This window comes from Bubalus kerabau, chromosome 2, assembly GCF_029407905.1.
Source record: "Bubalus kerabau isolate K-KA32 ecotype Philippines breed swamp buffalo chromosome 2, PCC_UOA_SB_1v2, whole genome shotgun sequence".
Lineage (NCBI taxonomy): Eukaryota > Metazoa > Chordata > Mammalia > Artiodactyla > Bovidae > Bubalus > Bubalus kerabau.
The window spans coordinates 188112663-188136852 of record NC_073625.1 but is presented as its reverse complement, the minus strand read 5'-3'; positions in this window follow the sequence as shown (position 1 = coordinate 188136852).

The following is a 24190-nucleotide window of genomic DNA, read 5'->3' as shown; positions in this document are numbered from 1 at the left end:
TCATCCATATGGTTCTATTGTTCCCTACAGGACCCTTGTGGGTCTGGGGTACACTACGGGCCAGCCAGATGATTCAGCTCCTGGAGGTTGGCTGATTGTTGACTGGAGTACTAGACTGAGTACAGTCATCACCCAGCAGGCTAGTCTGTGCAGCTGGGGTGACCAAGAGAGAAAGTGGAAGGACGGAAGGCCTCTGGAGACCTAGGCCATGTTCTATTAATGTCCAGAGCAAGTCCCAACATGCACCCAAATTCCAGGGGTGGAGAAATAAGACTCCACTGCTTAATGGCAAGAGCAACAGAATCAACTTGCAAAGGTTGTGGATACAAGTGGGCAAAGAATTGGCATCATTTCTGTATGCAATCCACCACAACGTTCTAAGGCTGATCAACATCTTTACTTTTTCTCAAATAACACAAAATATTCAGAACACTTTCATTCCATCAATCTGCCCCAAACTGTGTTATTATTGCACATAATTGAGCCCTATCTTGCTGTCTGAGAGCTCTACAAATCAGACTTGATTTATAATGATTTACAAAGTAAATATTCTGTGGGATTTACCCATACACTTAACACTATCTTGGTTCACCATTACTTCTTTCATTTCCAACCATTCTTCTTCTTGAAGAATATACTTTAAATTTCCTTCATGGAATCAATTCAGTTCAGTCACTCAGATGTGTCCAACACTTTGTGACTCAATGGACTGCAGCATGCCATGCCTCCCTGTCCATCACCAACTCCCAGAGTTCGCTCAAACTCATACATGTCGAATCAGTGATGCCATCCAACCATCTCATCCTCTGTTGTCCCCTTCTCCTCCTGCCTTCAGTCTTTCCCAGAAATCAGGGTCTTTTCTAATGAGTCAGTTCTTCTCATCAGGTGACCAAAATATTGGAGTTTCAGCTTCAGCATCAGTCCTTCCAATGAATATTCAAGGTTGGTTTCCTTTAGGATGGTTTGATTTCTTTGCAGTCCAAGGGACTCTCAAGAGTCTTCTTCGACACCACAGTTCAAAAGCATCAATTCTTTGGTGCTCAGCTTTCTTTATAGTCCAACTCTCACATCCATATATGACTACTGGAAAAACCATAGCTTTGACTAGATGGATCTTTGTTGGCAAAGTGATGTCTCTGCTTTTTAATATGCTGTCTAGGTTGGTCATAGCTTTTCTTCCAAGGAGCAAGTGTCTTTTAATTTGATGGTCGCAGTCACCATCTGCAGTGATTTTGGAGCCCAAGAAAATTAAGTCTGTCACTGTTTCCATTGTTTCCCCGTCTATTTGCCATGAGGTGATGGGACTGGATGCCACGATCTTCATTTTTTGAATGTTGAGTTTTAAGCCAGCTTTTTCGCTCTCCTCTTTCACTTTCATCAAGAGGCTCTTTAGTTCTTTGCTTTCTGCCATGAGGATGGTGTCATCTGCATATCTGAGATTATTGATATTTCTCCCGGCAATCTTGATTCCAGCTTGTGCTTCATCCAGCCCAGCATTTTGCATGATGTACTCTGCAAATATGTTAAATAAGCAGGATGACAATATACATCCTTGGCGTATTCCTTTCCCAATTTGTAACTAGTCCTTTGTTCTATGTCTGATTCTAACTGTTGCTTCTTGAGCTGCATACAGATTTCTCAGGAGGCAGGTAAGGTGGTCTGGTATTCCCATCTCTTGAAGAATTTTCCACAATTTGTTGTGATTCATGCAAAGGCTTTGGCGTAGTTGACAAAGCAGTAGATATTTTTCTGGAATTCTCTTGCTTTTTCTATGAACCAGTGGATGTTGGCAATTTGAATCACAGGATGTGTTCATGGTAAATCCTCTCCGTGTTCTTTCATTGTGCATGTGCGCTCAGTTGTTCAGTTGTGTCTGACTGTTTGTGACCTTATGGACTGTAACCCACCAAGGTCCTCTGTCAGTGGGATTTTCCAGGCAAGAACACTGGAGTGGGTTGCCATGCCTTCCTCCAGGGAAGGAAGCCCTTTTGTTCATTCGAAAACATCTTTTGGCCTTATTTTTAAAAGATATTTTTACCAGGTGTAAAATAGATTGACAGCTATTTTCTCAGTACTTTGAAGATATTCTTACATTTTCTTCTGAGTTTCATTGCTATTTTTAAAGAGCACCTGTCAGTCCAGTTGACAGTCACTATCTCCATTTTCCATCCACTGTTTTTGCTTTTAAACAGAACTATAATGTACATAGAGTGGAACAGTTTGATGCTATAGCTTGGCGTGTGTAACAGATTCTATATATTTTGATATTTGACTACTGACAGCTCTCAAGCCTCATGCCTCCCTCTTCTCTTTCTGCCCCACATCTGGTCTCCTGATGAGGAAGTCTGGGCTCCTGCTCCCGCCTTTGACCCTAGCAAGAGTTTCAAGCCCCACAAGCCCAGTTCACATACAGGAACTATCACATGGGTTCTACTCCCTAATCATAGCAAACAAACAAAAAAGAACTTCATAGCAAACTGAATTCATCAATACGTCAAAAGAATTATACATCATGATTAAAGAAGAGATTTACGCTAAAGATGCAAGAATGGGTCAATATCTGGAAATCACCCAATGTGATGCGATGTGCTAACAATAAAAAATAAACATCGTATGATCATTTCAATAAATGTGGAAAAAGATTTTGACAAAACTCAATATTCACTTATAATAAAAATGTCAACAAAGTGGGCAGAAAGAGAACACACTTCAACATAATAAAAGACATACATGACAAGCCCACAGCTAGCATCATATCTTATGATGAAAAACTGAAAGCGTTTCTTCTAAAATCAGGGAACAAGACAAGGATGCCCACTCTCATTTCTTTTATTCAATATAGTACTGGAAGTCCTAGTCACCACAGAGAAGAAAAAAAAAAGAAATCCAAATAGGAAAAGAAGAAATAAAACTATCTCTGTTTGCAGATGACAGGATACTATACATAGAAAATCCTAAAAACACCACAAAAAATAAAACTACTAGAATTCACCAATGAATTCAGTAAAGTTGTAGGATACAAAATTAATATACAGAAATCTGTTACGATTCTGTACACTAACAGTTAACTATCAGAAAGAGAAATTAAGAAAACAAATAAATTTACAATTGCATCAAAAGAATAAATATCTAGGAATAAATCTAAGTAAGGAGGTAAAAGACATGTACTCATGATGTACATGTAAGACACTGATGAAAGGAACTGGAGGTGACACAGGTGGAAAGATATATCACGCTCATGGATTGGAAGAATTAAATTGACCAAACTACCCAAGGCAATCTATAGATTCATTGCACTCTCTGTCAAAGTACCAAGGGCATTTTTCACAGAAATAGAACAAATAATTTTAAAAGTTGTATGGGAACACCAAAGACCCCAAATAGTCAAACATTCTTGAGAAAGAAGAACAAAGCTGGAGCTACCATTCTCCCTGACTTCAGACTATACTGCAAAGCAACAGACATCAAAGCAAAATAGTGTTGGCACAAAAATAGACACACATCAATGGGACCGAACACAGAGCCCAAAATGAGCCCGCACTTACATGGTCAATTAATCTAGGAAAAAGGAGGCAAGAACATGCAATCAGGAAAAGACAACCTCTTCAGTAAATGGTATGGGGAAAACTGGACAGCTACATGCAGAAGAATCAATCTACACTACTCTCTCACACCATACACAATATGGTGTGTATACACACACACACACACACACACACACACACGGACTTCCCAGATGGCTCAGTGGTAAAGAATCCACCTGCAATGAGGAAATACGGGTTTAATCCCTGGTCAGGAAGACCTCTTGGAGAAGGAAAAGGCAACCCACTCCAATATTATTGTCTGGGAGATCTCATGGACAGTAGAGCCTGGCAGGCTATACTCCATGGGGTCTCAAAAGAGTCAGACATGACTTATCAACGAAACAACAACAGCAATATATATACATATGCACATATATCTGAATACTATTCACCATAAAAAAGAACGAAATCTTGCCATTTGCGATAACATGGATGAAGTTGGAGAGTTTTATGCTATAAAGTAAGACAGAGAAAGATAAAACACTGTATGATTTCACTTTTGTGTGCAATTAAAAAAAAAAAACAAATAAAACAGAGTCATAGATACAAAGAACAAAAAGGTGGTTGCCAGAGGGGACGGACATAGGGGAAGGAGAGAAATAGGTGAAGGAGATTAAGAGATACAAACTTTCAGTTACAAAATAAATGACTCATGGGTATGAAGTACACAATGTGGGGAACATAAGTCAACAAGTAAGTAAACTCTTTATGTGGTAACAGATTGTTACTAGATTCACCATGGTGATCATTTCAGAATGCATAGAAATATTGAATCACTATGTTGTGTAACAAGAACTAACAAAATGCTGTACGTTGGTTACACTTCAAAATCAAACAAATTCATAGAAAAAGAGGTCAGATTTGTGGTCACCAGAGGTGGGTGCATGCGGGGAGGGGAATTGGAGGAAGAAAGTCAAAAAGTACAGACACTGTTAGAAGGTAAACAAATGCTAGGCATGAAATGTACAACATGATAAATACAATTGAAACTGCTGTGCATTATATGTGACAGCTATTAAGAGAGTGAACCCACAGTTCTCATCACAAGGGAAAAAGATTTTTTCGATTTCTTTTAGTTTACACCTATATGAGGTGATGGATGTTTACTACACTTCTTATAAAAATTGTTTCATGATGTGTGTATGTCAAATTACTATGCTGTCCACCTTAAACTTACACACAATTATATAAGCTGAATTATAGCTCAATGAAACTGGAAGAAAAATAAACTCTGTCCAGTCGGCAGACTTTGCTCTCTCAAGACATTGTGTGCCTGACTGAAGGCCTGTCCTACCCAGGGACCTCACTTTTGTAGGCAATGAACTCTTTCACACCCTCTTTTGCTGTGTGTCTGTAACATCGTCAGTCTTGACATCCACGCCAAATTCTGGGCAGGAGTCCACTGTGTTTCTTCAGCAAGCCTGCCCCACGCGCTCTGACAACAGTCTTACACTGTGAAATTCACACGCCATCAAAAATAGGATGTTTGCATCAAGCCAGAGAGGTACCTTGTGCCCCTTGCCAGGCCATCTTCACACTCTTCACCTAGGAGGTAGCCACCACACATATTTTTAGGACTACTTTATTTTTTCATAGTGGTTATCTATGGGCTAAAGACTTATGGGTAATTGCTTTCTTAAGTTTTATTATAGTTGCTTTGCAATGTTGTGTTAGTTTCTGCTATACAGCAAAGTGAATCAGCCACACATATACATACATTCCCTCATTTTTGGATTGCCTTCCCATTTGGATTACCATGGAGCATTGCAGAGTTCCTGGAACTACACAGCAGGTTCTTGTTAGTCATCTACTTTATACATATGGTTTAGTCCCTCAGTTGTATCCGACTCTTTGTGACCTTTTGGACTGAAGCCCCCCAGGCTCCTCTGTCCATGGGATTATTTAAGCAAGAATACAGGAGTGGGTTGTCATTTCCTTCTCCTGGGGATCTTCTCAACACAGGGATTGAACCTGCATCTCCTGCATTGCAGGTAGATTCTTAACCTGCTAAGCCATGGGAAGTATTTTATATATCAGTTCAGTTCAGTTCGGTTCAGTTGCTCAGTCGTGTCCGATTCTTTGCGACCCCATGAATCTCAACACGCCAGGTCCCCCTGTCCATCACCAACTCTCGGAGTTCACTCAGACTCATGTCCATTGAGTCAATGATACCATCCAGCCATCTCATCCTCTGTCGTCCCCTTTTCCTCCTGCCCCCAATCCTTTCCAGCATCAGAGTCTTTTCCAGTGAGTCAACTCTTCGCATGAGGTGGCCAAAGTACTGGAGTTTCAGCTTTAGCATCATTCCTTCCAAAGAACACCCAGGGCTGATCTCCTTTAGAACGGACTGGTTGGATCTTCTTGTAGTCCAAAGGACTCTCAAGAGTCTTCTCCAACACCACAGTTCAAAAGCATCAATTCTTCGACGCTCAGCTTTCTTCACAGTCCAACTCTCACATCCATACATGACCACTGGAAAAACCATAGCCTTGACTAGATGGATCTTTGCTGGCAAAGTAATGTCTCTGCTTTTTAATATGCTATCTAGGTTGGTCATAACTTTCCTTCCAAGGAGTAAGCATCTTTTAATTTCATGGCTTCAATCACCATCTGCAGTGATTTTGGAGCCCAGAAAATAAAGTCTGACACTGTTTCCACTGTTTCCCCATCTATTTCCCATGAAGTGATGGCACCAGATGCCATGATCTTAGTTTTCTGAATGTTGAGCTTTAAGCCAACATTTTTACTCTCCTCTTTCACTTTCATCAAGAGGCTTTTTAGTTCCTCTTCACTTTCTGCCATAAGGGTGGTGTCATCTGCATATCTGAGGTTATTGGCATATCTCCCAGCAATCTTGATTCCAGCCTGTGCTTCTGCCAGCCCAGAGTTTCTCATGATGTACTCTGCATAGAAGTTAAATAAGCAGGGTGACAATATACAGCCTTGACGTACTCCTTTTCCTATTTGGAACCAGTCTGTTGTTCCATGTCCAGTTCTAACTGTTGCTTCCTGACCTGCATATAAGTTTCTCAAGAGGCGGGTCAGGTGGTCTGGTATTTTCATCTCTTTCAGATTTTTCCACAGTTTATTGTGATCCACACAGTCAAAAGCTTTGGCATAGTCAATAAAGCAGAAATTGATGTTTTTCTGGAACTCTCTTGCTTTTTCCATGATCCAGCGGATGTTGGCCATTTGATCTCTGGTTCCTCTGCCTTTTCTAAAACCAGCTTGAACATCTGGAAGTTCACAGTTCACATATTGCTGAAGCCTGGCCTGGAGAATTTTGAGCATTACTTTACTAGCGTGTGAGATGAGTGCAATTGTGTGGTAGTTTGAGCATTCTTTGGCATTGCCTTCCTTTGGGATTAGAATGAAAACTGACGTTTTTCAGTCCTGTGGCCACTGCTGAGTTTTCCAAACTTGCTGGCATGTTGAGTGCAGCACTTTTACAGCATCATCTTTCAGGATTTGAAATAGCTCAACTGGAATTTCATCACCTCCACTAGCTTTGTTCGTAGTGATACTTTCTAAGGCCCACTTGACTTCACATTCCAGGATGTCTGGCTCTAGGTGAGTGATCACACCATCATGATTATCTTGGTCGTGAAGATCTTTTTTGTACAGTTCTTCTGTGTATTCTTGCCACCTCTTCTTAATATCTTCTGCTTCTGTTAGGTCTATACCATTTCTGTCCTTTATTGTGCCCATCTTTGCATGAAATTTTCCCTTGGTATCTCTAATTTTCTTTCTTTCTTTTTTTTTTTTTTAGTTCTACCAGTTTATTGCTACCAACCCGTGACCCTCCACCCTCATGCACACATGCTCAGTCATGTAACCCCATGGACTGCAGCAAGCCAGGCTCCTCTGTCCATGGACTTTTCCAGGCAAGAATACTGGAGTGGGTTGCCATTTCCTTCTCCATCTAATTTTCTTGAAGAGATCTCTAGTCTTTCCCATTCTGTTGTTTTCCTCTATTTCTTTACATTGATCACTGAGGAAGGATCAGTTCCTACCTCTCCACCTAGGAGATAGCCACCACACATATTTTTAGGACTACTTTATTTTTTCATAGTGGTTATCTATGAGCTAAAGACTTATGGGTAATTGTTTTCTTTATTTTTATTATAGTTGCTTTGCAATGCTGTTTCTGCTATACAGCAAAGTGATGTAAGGAACTGATATATCTCTTCTTGCTATTCTTTGGAACTCTGCATTCAGATGCTTATATCTTTCCTTTTCTCCTTTGCTTTTCGCTTCTCTTCTTTATAGTAGTGTACATATGTCCATTAGGACATCAAAGAAGCAGACTTTCACAGCTTGCTTTCTTTGACTTCTGGCTTCTTTCACTCAGTGAAGTATTTTTGATACCTCTCTGTGTTGTTGGTTGTCTTGATAGTGTGTTCCTCTTTATTTCTGAGTGATATTCCATTGTACAGTTATTTCACATTTGTTTATTCACTCTTCTACTGCTAGACATTTGGATTGCCTCCAATTTTTGGCTATTATGCTTAAGCTACTATGAATATTACATATAAATTTTTTGTGGACATCAGTTTTTCTTTGAGAAAAAACCTGATGCCCATGTAGGAGTGCAACTACTGGGTATATACATGTTTAACTTTTTAAGAAACTGTCAAATAGTTTTCTGAAGTGTTTGTACACTTTTACATTCCTACTTGCAGGGAATGTGAACTCCAGTTGTTCCACCTTGGCAGCAGTTATTCATTTTAGCCATTCTACTGACTAATAGATTATCATTACTTTAAGTTAATTAACATGATAAGACTAATATTAAAATGCTATTAATACTGGTACTAAAAAGTAATTGCTCCTTGGAAGAAAAGCTATAACAAACCTAGACAGTGTATTAAAAAGCAAAGACATTACTTTGGGCACAAAGGTCTATATAGTCAAAGTTATGTTTTTTCCAGTAGTCATGTACAGATGTGAGAGTTGGATCATAAAGAAAGCTGAGCGCCAAAGGATTGATGCTTCTGAACTATGGTGTTGGGGAAGACTCTTGAGAGTCCCTTGGACAGCAAGGAGATCAAGCCAGTCAATCCTAAAGGAAATCGACCCTGAGTATTCACTGGAAGGAACTGATGCTGAAGCTCAAATACTTCGGCCACCTGATGGGAAGAGCTGACTCATTGGAAAAGACCTTGATGCTGAGAAAGATTAAAGGCAGGAGGAGAAGGGGAAAACAAAGGATGAGATGATTGGATGGCTTCACCAATTCAGTTGACATGAATCTGAGCAAACTCTGGGAGATGGTGAAAGACAGGCAAGCTTGATGTGCTGTAGTCCATAGGATTGAAAAGAGTCAGACATGACTTAGCAACTGAACACCGCCAAAAATATTGATATAGTGACTTTATGGTGGTGTTAATTTGAATTTCCCTGATGACTGAGGATGCTGAGCACTTTCTCAAGTGTTTTTTTTGCCATTTCTATCCTTTCTTATGTAAAATATTTTTCCAGATTTTGGCCCATATTTTTATTGGGTCTTTTGTCTTCTTAAATTTTGCATTACCACATTCTATTACCACATTGCAGCAACTTTTTATGCATTCTGGATACAAATCTTTTGTCAGTTGTGTGTGTTGCAAATATTTCTTTCCAGTGTGGCTCAGCAATTTTTAGTTTCTGTGAAATCTGATGATCAATTTTAAGTTATCATATTTGAATTAATAATCCACTGTGAGTTGGTTTTTATGTTTCGTTCGGTTCATTTTCCTGATGTAAACATCATTCGTTCCAGCTTCCTGGCTTTCCTTTCCCATTGAAATGTGTCAGTTCTTTTGTCAAATGTCAATTGACCAAGTCTGGGTCTGTTCCTGGATTCTATTGTCTCATTGATCTACTTGTCTGTTCTCAAGACCACTGTCCTGATTATTGCAGTTTTAAAGTCCATCTTGAAATCAAATAGTGTTAAGTCCTCCAATTTTGCTTTTTTTTTTTTTCCCAAAAAAATACTTGGTTATTCTAGATATATTGGATTTCCATGTGAGTTTGAGAATTAAAATTTATTTACCATTGTTTTTTCCAGTCACCCAGAGACACGACAAACCCACTTTAGAAAAAATATTTATTTATTTTCTATTGCACTGCGTCTTCCTTGCGGTACATGGGCTTTTGATCGCTGCACACAAGCTTTCTCTAGTTGTGGTGCACGGGCTTCTCATTGCAGTGACTCCTCTTGCTGCAGAGCACAGGCTCTAGAGCTCAGGCTCAGTAGTTGTAGGGTGTGAGCTTACTTGTTCCATGGCGTGTGGGATCCTCCCAGACCAGGGGATCGAAGCTGTGACCCCTGCATTGGCAGGCAGAGTCTTAATCACTGGATTATCAGAGAAGTCCACAAACCTACTTTAAATTCAATGTTTTGCTCGAAGACTTTGTGGCCACACACATAGAGACCTTGAGCCATGGTGGTTATGGCTGGCTGTTCCCTCCTCACTGTGGTTTCACTTTTCATTCACCCAAGGGCATAGCCTTTCAAGACACCAGCTTTTCTGCCCAGGCCTCCTACCAGTCTCCTCTCCTTGGAGGACCCGCTACTGTATCTCTGCCTTGTGGCTCCAAGAAGCTCCATCTATACTCAAACACAGAGCTCCTGTCCCCACAGGGAGGGACAATCCCCGGGGCTCCCCATCCCCTCTGCAGGAAAGATACACCATTTCCTACTAGGCTTGGATGTCCTCAGGGTGCGTGTCCATGATTGAGTGGACTCTAGGACCAGAGAGCCCCTCTGTTGTCCGACCATTAGTGCTGATTTAGGAGAGGGGAGAGAATGGCAGTGCGGGTGGTTTGTTTGGTGGTGATGGATGGAGTGTGTGAGTAGCCCACCTGTGCTCAGAGAGGAGTGAGACCAAGGAGCCACTGATGAGACTTCTCCCTGCAGCTAGGTGCCTCTGAGTGCCTCCCGGGTGGGGCTCCCAGCAAGTGTTTCCCCTCTCCTCCTCCCCTTACCCCCACCTCCGTCCCATCAACTCCACCTATTCCTTTCCACCTGGGCCTCCTCATTCCCCTTTTCTGGGACCCTCATCGCAGGCGGGGCCCAGAGGTGGCACCTGCATCTGGGAGCTGCAGGGATAAAGCCAAGGTCCCACCTGGAGCAGGCTGTCCCCTAGGCTTTGCGGACACTCTGGGAGCCAGTAGTTCTGGAATTTACATCTCTGCCTAGTTGCTGACTGGCTATGTGACCATGACCTGGAGCCAGTGTTTGCTCCGTTCACTCTATAAAATGAAAACAACACTCTTGTCTCCAATATAAGAACGTTGTGAAATGAATCCAGTGTTTTAAAGCCTTTTAAAATGGCCTGGAAGTCTCAGATACAATTAAAATCCTGCTAAATATAACGTCATCTTGCATGAGCTATCATGATCCACCCAGAAAGTGCTAGTGAGGCAGAGGTCCTCCTCCACATAGCTCTGTCCTCCTTCCTTGCTGAGATTCTCTCTCCAGCCCCAGTGAAACTGCACAGCTGCCCTCTGCCCTCAGCAACCCCTGCCTCCCATCACCTCACCAGGAGGAGAGCCACCAACTCACCTGCACAGGTTCTGTCCTCCTGGAAGCCTCCCACCACAGGCTTTTTCCTCTCCTGGCTCCTGTCCTCCAGGCTTTTCCAGTGCTCCCCAACATTTACAACTGGCTTGTGGCTGACTTTATTTTTCTGGGCTCCAAAATCACTGCAGATGGTGATTGCAGCCATGAAATTAAAAGATGCTTACTCCTTGGAAGGGAAGTTATGACCAACCTAGATAGCATATTGAAAAGCAGAGATATTACTTTGTCAACAAAGGTCCATCTAGTCAAGGCTATGGTTTTCCCAGTGGTCATGTATGGATGTGAGAGTTGGACTGTGAAGAAAGCTGAGCGCCAAAGAATTGGTGCTTTTGAACTGTGGAGTTGGAGAAGACTCTTGAGAGTCCCTTGGACTGCAAGGAGATCCAACCAGTCCATTCTGAAGGAGATCAGCCCTGGGATTTCTTTGGAAGGAATGATGCTGAAGGTGGAGTTCCAATCCTTTGGCCACCTGTGCGAATAACTGACTCATTGGAAAAGACTCTGATGCTGGGAAAGATTGAGAACAGGAGGAGAAGGAGACGACAGAGGATGAGATGGCTGGATGGCATCACCAACTCAATGGGCATGGGTTTGGGTGGACTCTGGGAGTTGGTGATGGACAGGGAGGCCTGGCGTGCTGCAGTTCATGGGGTCACAGAGTCGGACACAACTGAGCAACTGAACTGAACTGAACTAGGGGACTTAGGGGCTTCTCTGTGGCTCAGATGGTAAGGAATCTGCTTGCAATGCAAGAGAACGGGTTCATTCCCTGGGTCAGGAAGATTCTCTGGAGAAGGGAATTGCAATCCACTCCAGTATGCTTGCCTGGGAAATCCCATGGACAGCGGAGCCTGGAAGACTACAGTCTGTGGGATCACAAAGAGTCCGAAACGACTGAGCAAATTTCACTTTCTCTTCAGGGGGCATACAGAATACTCCAAATTAGGACCAATTGCTATACACAGATGAGGTCAACATGTTAATGGAGTGTTTGCTCTCAAAGCTTAGTTCAAGGTAATTTATAGTCAAGTTAGGATGACACAGGCTGGCAGCAATGTCTGTGCAAAGCCTCACAGATGACTGAGAAGTGGCACTGGGATTCAGAACGTGCAGCTGTGATGGCAGAAGGGGACCCTCAGGCTGGAGGAGCTAGACTCACTCATGGGAGTCCCCACAAAGTCGAGGTCCAGGCGCGCAGCCGTATGGGCGATCCTGGCCTGGTAACCCAGCACGTGTTCTCTGAACAGCACTGGGCTGCTTCTGAAATACATGCACACTCCCTCAAGCCCTCAGAAGGTCTTCAGGGTGGGTCATTTCCTATTGCGACATTCTGGTCCCAACACAGGGCCTGGCACATCAGCAAGTGCTGAGAGACCCTAACCACTTGCCCGGAAGAGATGGGACTGGGGTCCAGGCCACAGGAGCCAGAGTGCCCTGGGTAGCAGAAGACTCCTATTCTCTCCGGGGCTGGGACCTTGGAGCAGGTGGATCATGGGCCTGTGTGGAACCTCTTGGGGTCCCCAGAGGGCCAAGGGGGTGCACACTGTGGCCAAGGGGCCAGGCTCACAGTAGCTTGCTGTCATCTGTCCCCAGTGGACAGAGTGTTCAGGCATGAATTGGTCCTAAAACCAGGCTAGGTCTTCCTACGGTCCCCACTCTTGGTTCTTAGGTACCAGATCGCATCTCTGGGGCCTACAAGGGAAGCAGGGCCAGTTCAGCAAAGACTGGAAGTTGGACAAAGATGGTATCAGGACTGTTCCTTTCCCTCCTGGCATTTTAAATCCATCAACCCTTCTCTTTTCTACACAGCCAGCTGTCAGTGGGCAGGTGGAGGGCAAGTTAATACTAAACTCTAACCTGGGTCTCCTGCATTGCAGGCAGATTCTTTACCATCTGAGCCACCAGGGAAGACCAATACTAATTCTCACTCACATGTAAAAGACTGATAAGGATTATATGAAGTTGTGTCTCAAGAGGAATCCCCTTTAATCTCTGAAAGTGGCCACCATGTTGCTATCAGCATTGCTGGTAGAAGTCATGCACTCTCATTCATCCATTCATTTAATTTGGCTGGAGAAGCAGAGGGAATCGCCACCTCCTCATGGCAGGACACAGGACAGGTTTCACCTCTGTGTGGGACAATGATGTCTACTACCTCTGCCTCCAACGAGGTTCCCAGGGATGGGATCCTTTTAACTGTTTTCTTGGTCCCTCCCTTCCAGAGAGCTCCATGCAGGTAACTGAGTAAAAGGTGGGAGACAGCTCATGGAATGCCCGTCACACCTGGGCATAGTCTGGAAGGACTGGAAGGTCTGTCTGTTGCCCTTTTGCCCTTTGGATTATCAATTGAGGTCCAAGGGGCTCTGAGGGAAGTCAATTATAGGATGATTATCTGGATAACTCAGTCAAAGCCAGACCTAATTTAAGAAGAAGTTGGGGACTCTTTAGCTCAATAGAGAAAAGTCACTGGAATTCAGACTCTGCCCCACACCAACCATTGGCCTTTAAAAAATTTATTTAGTTAATTTTGTCTGTGATCTTCTTTGCTTTGTGTGGGCGTTCTCTAGTTGCGGAGAGTGAGGGCTACTCTTCCTTGCAGTGCGTGGACTCCTCATTGCAGTGGCTTCTCTTGTTGCAGAGCACAGGCTCCAGGTGTATAGGCTCAGTAGTTGCGGCACATTGGCTTCGTTGCTGCACGATGTGTGGGATCTTCCTGGACCAAGGATCAAACCTGTGTCCTCCATCTTGGCAGGCAGATCCTCTGTGCCACCAGAGATGTCCCAGCTGTTGACTTCTGGACACCAGATAAACTATCCCTAAGCCTCAACGTCCTCATCCATAAAATGGTATGGCGGTGGGTCCTCTGTACAGATTTACTGTGTAAACTCACTGTGAGGAACTTAGGATGGCGCTTAGGATGGTGAGGATGCCTTGTTCAGGATGCTCGACCTCTGCGTGGTCTGTGCTGCTCACCTGAGCAGGAGCAGGTGGCAGAGAGAACACAGAAGACAGATGTCACCTGGCCCCACAGACCACCACAGGAGGCAGGGTGGCTGCTAGGAAAGCATGGACTGTGGGGATCTGAGCAGGCAGAGAAAGCTTCACGGAGGAAGGCAGGCTCTGAGGCCAGAGCGGAGGTTGATCCAGCGGTGTCAATGATGCAGAGAGGAGGGAAGAGTGTCCAAATAGAAGGGACAGCACACTCAGGACCCCTGAGAGTGGAGGGAGACACGATCAGTGTGGGGGGTGGGGAGGTGCCAGGGAGAGCAGACTTTGGACTGGAGGTGGGAGAAGCCTCCTTGGGGGTTTTGTCCTCATTCTAAACCACTGATGGGCTTTATCAGAAAGTGGATGTGCTCAGACATCAGGGTTTATTCATTTTCTCCTTTCTCCCCATATGTCTCCATGTGTTAAATTGAAAAGAATTTCAATTTAATTAAAATTAAATCCAACGATTCATCCAGAATCGTTTTTCAATTATTCTTCATTGGCTCATGGTGATCACTTTTATTACATTGAAATACATTTCAGTTCAGTTCAGTTGCTCAGTCATGCCCAACTCTTTGCGACCCCATGAATCGCAGCACGCCAAGCCTCCCTGTCCATCACCAACTCCCAGAGTTTACTCAAACTCATGTCCATCGAGTTGGTGATGCCATCCAGCCATCTCATCCAGCCATCTCACCCTCTATCGTCCTCTTCTCCTCCTGCCCCCAATCCCTCCCAGCATCAGAGTCTTTTCCAATGAGTCAACTCTTCGCATGAGGTGGCCAAAGTATTGGAGTTTCAGCTTTAGCATCAGTCCTTCCAATGAACACCCAGGACTGATTTCCTTTAGGATGGACTGGTTGGATCTCCTTGCAGTCCAAGGGACTCTCAAGAGTCTTCTTCAACACCACGGTTCAAAACCATCAATTCTTCGGTGCTCAGCTTACTTCACAGTCCAACTCTCACATCCATACATGACCACTGGAAAGACCATAGCCTTGACTAGATGAATCTTTGTTGGCAAAGTAATGTCTCTGTTTTTTAATATGTTATCTAGGTTGATCATAACTTTCCTTCCAAGGAGTAAGCATCTTTTAATTTCATGGCTGCAATCATCATCAGTGATTTTGGAGCCCCCCAAAATAAAGTCTGACACTGTTTCCACTGTTTCCCCATCTATTTCCCTTGAAGTGATGGGACCAGATGCCGTGATCTTAGTTTTCTGAATGTTGAGCTTTAAACCAACTTTTTCACTCTTGTCTTTCACTTTCTTCAAGAGGTTTTTTAGTTCCTCTTCACTTTCTGCCATAAGGGTGGTGTCATCTGCATATCTGAGATACAGATTGATATTTCTGATATGCATATTGATATTTCTCCCGGCAATCTTGATTCCAGCTTGTGCTTCTGCCAGCCCAGCGTTTCTCATGATGTACTCTGCATAGAAGTTAAATAAGCAGGGTGACAATATACAGTTGACGTACTCCTTTTCCTATTTGGAACCAGTCTGTTGTTCCATGTCCAGTTCTAACTGTTGCTTCCTGACCTGCATATAAGTTTCTCAAGAGGCAGGTCAGGTGGTCTGGTATTCCCATCTCTTGAAGAATTTTCCATAGCTTATTGTGATCCACACAGTCAAAGGCTTTGGCATGGTCAATAAAGCAGAAATAGATGTTTTTCTGGAACTCTCTTGCTTTTTCCATGATCCAATGGATGTTGGCAATTTGATTTCTGGTTCCTCTGCCTTTTCCAAAACCAGCTGGAACATCTGGAAGTTCACGGTTCACGTACTGCTGAAGCCTGACTTGGAGAATTTTGAGCATTACTTTACTAGCGTGTGTATATGTATAGTTGATTCACTTTGTTGTACAGCAGAAACTAACACAACATTGTAAAGCAATTATATTAATATTCCAATTCATTAAAAATGAGCTGGCAGAAGTCAAAGCTTGTCATTGGGAACCCCCTTCAAAGGGCACAGAGTTCAGTGCGGGACTCACTTGCTCTAACTGAGCCTCATTGTTGTTTCAGTCGCTCAGTCATGTCTGAGTCTTTGTGACCCTGTGGACTGTAGCCCCCCAGGCTCCTCTGTCCATGGCATTTTCCAGGCAAGAATACTGGAGTGGGTTGTCGTTCCCTTCTCCAGGGGATATTCCCAACCCAGGGATTAAACCCGGGTCTCCCGCTTTGTAGGCAGACACTTTACCATCTGAGTCACCAGGGAAGTCGAAATACATTTATTAATGTATTAATCATAACTTAATAAAGTTATGGGCTTGATAATTAATAACTTAATAAAGTTATGGGCTTCCCGGGTGGTTCAGTGGTAAAGAATCTGCCTCTTGCCAATGCAGGAGGCATGAGCTCAAACCCTGGGTCAGGACAGAGGAGCCTGGGGGGCTACAGTCCACGGGGTCACAAAGACTCGGACATGACTGAGCGACTGAAACAGCAAGGAAGCTCAGTTAGAGCAAGTGAGTCCCGCACTGAACTCTGTGTTCTTTGAAGGGGGTTTCCAGTGACAAGCCCTGAATTCTGCCAGCTCATGTTTTGATGAATTGGAATATTAACATAATTGCTTTACGACGTTGTGTTAGTTTCTGCTGTACAACAAAGTGGATCAACTATACATATACTTATATCCACTCCCTCATGGACCTCCCTGCCACCCCCCACCCCACCCCTCTAGGCCATCACAGAGCACTGAGCTGAGCTCCCTGTGCTCTACGGCAGCTCCCCACTTAGCTCTGTATTTAACACATGGTCATGTATATATGTCAACGCTACTCTCCCAAGTCGTCCCACCTTCCCCTTTGTCCTGTGTCGGCATGTCGAATCTCTGTCTGCGTCTCTATTCCTGCCTTAGAAATAGGTTCATCAGTGCCATTTTTCTAAATTCCACATACATAGACAGCCTTTGGGAGAAGGAAATGGCAACCCACTCCTGTATTCTTGCCTGAAGAATCCCAGGAACGGGGGAGCCTGGTGGGCTGTCGTCTATGGGGTCGCATAGAGTCCGACACGACTGAAGCAACTTAGCAGCAGCAGCAGACAGCCTTTGGGAGACACCATTTAAAAGAAACAGTGACAATTGTTTGAAAGATAACCAGAGATATCGTACCAGGACAATCTGCTTGCTTATTTTTTCAGACTAATAAGCTGCAGGTCCCCAAACCAACGTTTGAAGAATGTTCTCAGAGGATCTAGTCCATGGCAGAATTTGGGGAAAGGAAAAAGATCATGGGAAATAAACAGTAGATGACAGTTCTAGAAGGAAGCCTGCTGAGTGTCATGGGTGACTTCACAGCATGAGGAAGGTAGCTAAGTTGGCTTTGAGCTTCTGGGATGATGAATCACGAGAGAGGTAGATTTGGGGAAGGAAAGAGGGGACACCCCAAGGAAATTCACGCAACACTAAATACCCATTGAAAACCATCAAAGAGAAAACTGTAAAAAAAAAAACCAAAACAAAAACTAACAGATTTAGTAATGAGGAAACAAGCAGTCATTTGGGGACTATTCCTTGCTCTGGTTTTTAGGGACAAGTGATTCATGAGCCACACCAGTCAGCCCTGGAAACTAAGTTTTTCACTATACTATGATGAAGAAATACAAAAAGGCATCATAGATGCATCTGGGCATTTCCGGTGATAGGATGACAATTATTCTAGTGTGGCTGAGCAAGAAACAGACTGGGAGAGGTGAAGCTGCCCGTTGTCACCTGCTGGAAAAGCCAGAGGCAGAGTTCACACTGAGGTCAGGTCTGACTGCCAACCTCGCGCACCTGGCTGGTGTGATGTCTGAATTTCTAATGCAGGTCATGAGCCCAACCCAGGATGTATCTAAATGTAGATTTGTAAATATTCGCTGAACGGGAAGCCATGGTCCTCAAACTGAAAATATATATCAAGTGTGCAATCAAAGAAAATATTACCTAGTATCTGCTTCTTTCCAGAAGGTACATAAAATGAAGCATAGTGAAAAAGAAATTTTGACATTGTCACTTTTTCCTAATCTTTCATTTCAGGAGAGAGAGAGAGAGAAAGACGGGGAAGGGGCAGGTGTATGTCTCAAATATTCTTGAGTGAACATGTCCACTCCCCCCAGCCGCCTGTACAGCTCTCTTCCTCTGTCACTGCACAGTTTTGCCTTGCTTTCTCCATGATGCTACTGTCTTGCCTTCCTTCTTCTTACTACCTTGGTGGAACATGCCGGTACCTATAGGATTCTCCATCTTTGAGGCTCTTCTCTGACCTGGCTCCCTCCGGTTCTCAAAGGATCTCTTTCCTACCTTCCCATCAGATTTTTCAAGCCTGCTGCTTCTCCTCATCCCTGCTCCCTATGTCTGGCAAGACACTGGAACTTTCTGGAGAGTGAAAAGCTGAGAAGACACCTTCCTTCCAGAGCCACGTCCTCTCCACCAGTTGGAATCCCCACGACCTATGCAGGGTCCTTGAAACCTGGGAGCTGAACATCTACCAGAGTGGACTCCCAGGACCTGCTGCTGAGGAAGCAAGGATGCCTGGCTGCCTGGACCCCAGGGCTGATGGAGGCAAAGGGAGGATGGAGAAGAGAGAAGAGACAGGCAGAAGGGAGATGGTGGCTCCTGGCAGCATCATCAGGGTTGAAGCTGGGATGAGTGGCCCCAAGAACAGTCTTCTGCTGTCTCTCCTGAGCCGCCTGGAAAGTGTTGTCCAGCTCTCCTCTGGGCTGTCCCCACTCTCTCTGATGAGCCTGGGTGGCTTCCCACAGAGGATGGGGCAGGTGAGCTTCCTGGTCCCAAGGTTGCCTGAGAGACAGAGCTTGGGCAAAGGGTGGGTGGATGGTCAGTGGTCCAGAACCAGAACGGGCCAGAGGCCAATGAGAAGAGAATTGGAGTGAGGGGCAGAGAACCAAAACCTTTCTGGGTGCACACTGTGGGACCCTGAAGGAGCAATGACAGACTGGCTGGAAGGAAGGGGCGTGAGTGCAGACAGAGTTGAGGGGCTGCAGGTCTGGGAGGATGCAGACCATATAACAGCCAGTAAACTGAAGCTGGGTCCCGGCCAGCTTGGAGCGATTTCCAGAGTTCTGGGTAGACGCTGGGTGGCAAGACATGACAGCCGGAGGCTTGCGAGACGCGATAGGGGGTAGGTGCTAGTCCAGGAAGTCTGCCCAGGAAGAAAGGAAGTGCGTGGTGAGAGACAGGGTCTGCCTTAGCTCAGGTTGCTATGACGAAACGCCAGAGATGGGGCAACTTATAATCAGCTGACAGTTATCTCCCACGAGTCTGGAGGCTGGAAGGCCAAGGCCAAGTTGCTGGTCTTGAGCAGCGTCCGGTGAGGCCCGTCTCCCATGTTCATAGACAGTGTCTTCTTGCTCTGTCCTCACCCAGAGGAAGGTGTCAGGGAGTCCTCTGGGGTTGTTTTTAAAAAAATGCTGATCCCATTCCTGAGGGTTCTATTCTCACGGCCTAATCACCTCCCAAAGGACCTACCTCCTAACACCAACACCTTGAGGGCAGGATTTAACGTGTGAATCTGGGAGACAGACAATCAGACCATAGCAGCGTCAGGGTGGACACAGTGGGCAGTGTCTTCCGCCTGCAGATGCCATGGCCCCATGTTGGTGACCCACAGAGGCCGTATTTCTTTGGATAAACCATCTGGGTATATTTCCAGGAGTGAGGGAGTTTGAGGTTAGTATTAAGAGATGCAAACTATTATATATAGGATGGATAAACAACAAAGACCTTCTATATGGCACAGGGAATCATATTCAATATCCTGGGATAAACCATAATGGAAAAGAATATCAAAAAGAATGTATGTATGTGTATAACTGAGTCGCTTTGCTGTAGAGAAGAAATTAACACAACATTGTGAATCAATTACACTTCAATAAAAACTTAAAAATAAGTAAAGTAGAAATCAGTTTTTAAAAGTTGGCCAGCTTGTATTTTATTTTAGTGAAAAAGTCTTACTTAATTCAGCCCAGAAATTCCCCTGGTGTAGACAGCTGTGTTCTTGAAGGCCTTGTTTTCAAGTCCCCAGTAAACAACACCCTCCTATCAGCTCGCTTTCCGAATTCCCATAGTATGATTGTCTGGTGACTTAGGCATTTATTTCCGCAATTTTCATTCCAAAAATGGCTATTTGAGACAGATTTCAAGTTTCACGGCTGGGATGCTCTCTTTCCCTTCCTGGGCTAGTTTATGTCAGGGCAACAGGCTGGACACAACGAATACTCCGTGTAAATGCCTGTGGAAATGAATTAAAACAAAGTGCTTGGACAAAGGTCAGCAGGCTTCCATGGAAGGCCCAGATAATCATCTTATCTTCCATAGGCACCTCGTACAAATTATTTTATAACCACTCATACACGTGGGATTGGTCAGGCTTCCCCAGGAAGTAACCTCACCGAATACTGAACAATGAACTGATCTGTTCAAAGTCCGCTAAGTAAAACCACAGCTGAGATAAGATTTCTAAACCACCTTCCAGGGCCGACAATAGTTTCAGTTAGGAGAAGCAGAAAGTAGGCTCAGGAAAAAAAAAAAAAAAAAAAAAAAAAAAAAAAATATATATATATATATATATATATGATTAGGCAAATCTTTAAATTGTCCTTGAGTTCTCTAGACAGTTCTGAAGTTCAGAAAGCATTCATGTGGCTAATGCACATTTTATATTCAAGATAATTGTGGAAATAAGCCATATTTGCACCTTCTAAAGGACTCAGCCACCTGCTCTTCCTAAGAGAACAGCTCAATGAACTCAATGCTTCTTTCTGGCTTCTTTCGTTTCTTCGGGTGTTCTTGGCCCATAGAATCCCTAATTCGGTGGCTCTCAAACTTGGCTGTCTGGCAGAGATTTGAAAGCTCCCGTCAGAGAGGCGTCACCCCTTATCAATTAAAGCAGAACCCCAGGGAGTGGACCCAAGTGTTAGCAGTGGGGTTACAGACTCCCTCCACCCACCGCCCCAGTGTTATCTAGTCAGCAAGATGGCAATCCATTGCTCTCATAAGACCATACCCAAACTGGACTTTCTCCTCCAAACAAATTTTATTTATTTGACAAATGAGAAAAATTCATTTAGGATAGAACAAATCAAATGAAATTCAGATTGTCCAACAACTGCTCACCAGAACCAATGAAATTATTGCCAGATTTTTTATTTCACCAAAAGCAATAGTTATATTAACTAATGCAATTTACTGATCTCTGTGGTCTTGTTAACTTCTTCTGTACTTGCTTTTCTTCTTCCTGAAGTTATTAGATAGCACAGTGACTTGAACCCTGGCTGAACATCAGGATGACCCAGGGAGATCAAAAATAACCAATGCCTTGTTCTGAGGTGTGGGTTGGGCACTGGCATTTGACATTTTTGCCCAGGCACTATAATGGGTGGTATCCAAGTTTGGGAGCCACTATTCTGTAGTTCGGAGAAGCCAATGGCACCCCACTCCAGTACTCTTGCCTGGAGAATCCCATGGACGGAGGAGCCTGGTAGGCTGCAGTCCATGGGGTCGTGAAGAGTCGGACACGACTGAGGCGACTTAGCAGCAGAAGTAGCAGCATTCTGTAGTTCTTTCATCAAAAGTCTGTGTTAACACTGCTATATTCCAAACGGATAACCAACAAGGACCTATTGTATAGCACGTGGAACTCTACTCAATGTTATGTGGCAGCCTGGTTGGGAGGGGAGTTTGGGGGAGAATGGATACATGTATTGTATATGTATGGCTGAGTGCCTTTGCTGTTCACCTGATTAACATATTAATTGGCTATACTGCAGTATAAAATAAAAAGTTACAAAAAAGTCTGAGTTAAACACTTCAGTCTTTTTAAGTCTGAGTCTTTCTTCTGCATTCAGTCTTGATAATCATTTCATTGTTCATAGGATTCCAGGTTGAGAGGCATTTTCCTTTGCTTTTTCAAAGTTTCCACTCACCACCTTCTCTCCTTAAGGTTGAAAAGCCAGCTTTTAGTCTAATTATCATTGCTTTGTATAGCTCACCTCCCATTTTTCGCTCTGCTACCCTTTAGATTTTCTCCTTGTCCTTGTAATGTATTTTTACTGAAATGCATCTGACAGTGGATTTATTTTTATGTATACTGCTTGCTCCTCTGTGTTATGTTTCTATTTGAAAACTCATGTTTTTCTTCAATTTTGGAAACTTATCTTCTAGTATAAGTTGGATATTTCTTCCAATTTTTCCTATATCCTCTAGTCCTGGAACACCTATTAGATGCAAGTTGGAGTGTCTCATTTTATTTTCCATATTATTTAAGTCTGAACTTCTCTGGTGGCTCAGATATAAAGAATCTGCCTGCAATGCAGGAGATCTGGGTTTGATCCCTGGATCAGGAAGATCCCCTAGAGAAGGGAATGGCAACCCACTCCAGTATTCTTGCCTGGATAATTCCATGGACAGAGGAGTCTGGTGGGCTATAGTCCATGAGGTCATAAACAGTCAGACAGTACTGAGTGACTGACACACACACACACATCATTTAAGTCTCTTTCATATTTTTACTTTTTTAAAAAATCCCTCAGCCTGTTAGTATTAATGCTTTCATAAAGCTTCTGTTTCGCTAACTGTCGTTTTAACTACATCTGTGTTAGGGCTGGGTTCAATCCCTGAGTTGGGAAGATCCCCTGGAGGAAGGCATGCAACCCACTCCAGTATTCTTGCCTGGAGAATCCCCATGGACAGAGGAGCCTGGAGGGTAAATGGGGTCACAAAGAGTCGGACATGACAGAGTGACTAAGAACAGCACAGCACATGTTAGGGCTTATCCAGTTTATTGTTTATCTCAATATATATTAAATTTTTTTCATTGTGATAAAAGTCACACAATATAAAACATACTATTTTCGCTATATTTAACTATACACTTCAGTGTCACTGAGTATGTTCACACTGGTTTGCAACCCTCACCTCACCTTCTCCAAAATTTTTCACCTTCTTAAACTGAAACTTTGTTTCCATCAAACACTAACCCCTCATTTCGGCTCCCCATCCCACCCCCAACCCTCTGGGCCCTGGCATCTACCAATGTACCTTCTTTTTTTGTTTTATATTTTTAGGATGCTTAAAGATAATGCTTTCTAATACTTCAAATATTTAAAAATCCCATAAAAAATGTATCACCTTAATAGTACTTTGCACATGTGGAATTTCATACCTAAATTTGATACTATTTTGGTTTACTTATGACTACTTACAAGAAGACGCAGTAATAATGTCCATTCATTGGAATCTTTTTCTTTGTTTGAACCTATTGGAACCAGATTGATGAACTACTTTATGCAAATTAGATGGTCAAATTCATGGCAATATGAATTATAAGGGTTCTTATTTAATGGCAATGAAACTTAAAAGGAATTTCCATATTTTATCCCCATTGTGGTTTTGGAAGCTAATATCCTTATTCAGAGGTTAAAGACTTTGAATAGCCCACAGAATCTTGTAAAAATTTTAACTGGCTGCCCTTTAAGAAATAAAGTCATTGTGAAGAATGACTTTACAATGTAAAAAATTGCACTTACAGAGTGAAAAATGAATACACAGCATTTCAAATTCAATTTTGGAAGTACTAGTAAGTACTGACCCATAACAATATACACCAGCTACCTTTTAAACTGTCCTTCATTAGTAACAACAAAGAATCAACAAAATTACCTTTATTCTTACATCTCAAAACAATTCTGCAAATTCTTAGTGAAGTTTAAGTATAGTCACTACCAGTGTATTTTCTGACTCTTATGAATTGACTCTTCTCGGTACCACGTATAAATGGAATCAAATAGTATTTGTTTGTACCTAATGTGTACTGGAAGGAAAGTTATGACCAACCTAGACAGCATATTAAAAAGCAGAGGCATTACTTTGCCAACAAAGGTCCGTCTAGTCAAGGCTATGGTTTTTCCAGTAGTCATGTATGGATGTGAGAGTTGGACTGTGAAGAAAACTGAACACCAAAGAATTGATGCTTTTGAACTGTGATGTTGGAGAAGACTTTTGAGAGTCCCTTGGACTGCAAGGCGATCCAACCAGTCCATACTAAAG